This window comes from Orycteropus afer, unplaced genomic scaffold (genome assembly GCF_000298275.1).
Source record: "Orycteropus afer afer isolate SDZICR_OR568_19922 unplaced genomic scaffold, OryAfe1.0 scaffold00433, whole genome shotgun sequence".
NCBI lineage: Eukaryota > Metazoa > Chordata > Mammalia > Tubulidentata > Orycteropodidae > Orycteropus > Orycteropus afer.
The window spans coordinates 2,557,847-2,559,161 of record NW_006922020.1 but is presented as its reverse complement, the minus strand read 5'-3'; positions in this window follow the sequence as shown (position 1 = coordinate 2,559,161).

Below are 1,315 nucleotides of genomic sequence, written 5' to 3'. Positions count from 1 at the left end.
TTAATTATCACTGGTGACTGGAATGCAAAAGTTGGAAGCAAAGAAGTATCACTAGTTGTTGGAAAATTTGGCCTTGGTGACAGAAATAATACAGGAACTCGCATGGTAGAATTTTGCAAGACCAATGACTTATTCATTGCAAACACCTTTTTTCAACAACACAAATGGCGGCTCTACAATTGGACTTCACCAGATGGAACACACAAGAATCAGATTAACTGCATCTGTGGCAAGAGGCAGTGGAAAAGGTCAATATCTTCAGCCAAAACCAGGCCAGGAGCTGATTGTGGAACAAACCATCAACTGCTCATATGCAAGTTCAACTTGAAGTTAAAGGCAATTAAGACAAGTCCAAAAGAGCCAAAATATGATCTTGAATATATCCCTCCTGAATTTAGAGATCATCTAAAGAATAGATTTGATGCATTGAACACCAATGACCGAAAACCAGAAGAATTGTGAGAGGATATCAAGGACATTATCCATGAAGAAAGAAAGAGATCACTAAAAAGACGAGAAAAGAAGAGAAGACCAAAGTGAATGACAGAAGAAACTCTGAAACTTGCCCTTGAGTGGAAAGTAGCTAAAGCCAATGGAAGAAATGACAAGATAAAAGAGCTGAACAGAAGATTTCAAAGAGCAGCTTGAGCAGACAAAGCCAATTACTATAATGAAATGTGCAAAGACCTGGAGTTTGAAAACCAAAAGAGAAGAACACGCTCAGCATTTCTCAAGCAGAAAGAATTGAAGAAAAATTTTAAGCCTCGAGTTGCAATATTAAGAGATGCTATGGGCCAAATATGGAATGATGCAAGAAATGTCAAGTGAAGATGGCAGGAATACACAGAGTCACTGTACCAAAAAGAACTGGTCGATCTTCATCCATTTCAGGAAGTGGCATATGATCTAGAACCAATGGTACTCAAGAAGGAAGTTGAAGCTGTAATGAAAGAATTGGTGAAGGACAAGGCTCTGGGAATTGATGGAATACCCATTGAGATATTTCAGCAAACGGATGCCCCATTGGAGGCACTCACTTGGTTATGCCAAGAGATTTGGAAGACAGCTACCTGGCCAACTGACTGGTAGAGATCCATATTTGTACCCATTCCAAAGAAAGGTGATCCCACAGATAGTGGAAATCATAGAACAATATCATTAATATTGCATGCAAGTAAGATCTTACTGAAGATAATTCAAAAATGTTTGCAGCAGTATATTGACAGAGAACTTCCAGAGGTACAAGCTGGATTCAGAAGAGGATGTGGAACAAGGGATATCATAGCTGTTGTCAGATGGATCTTGGCTCAAGGCA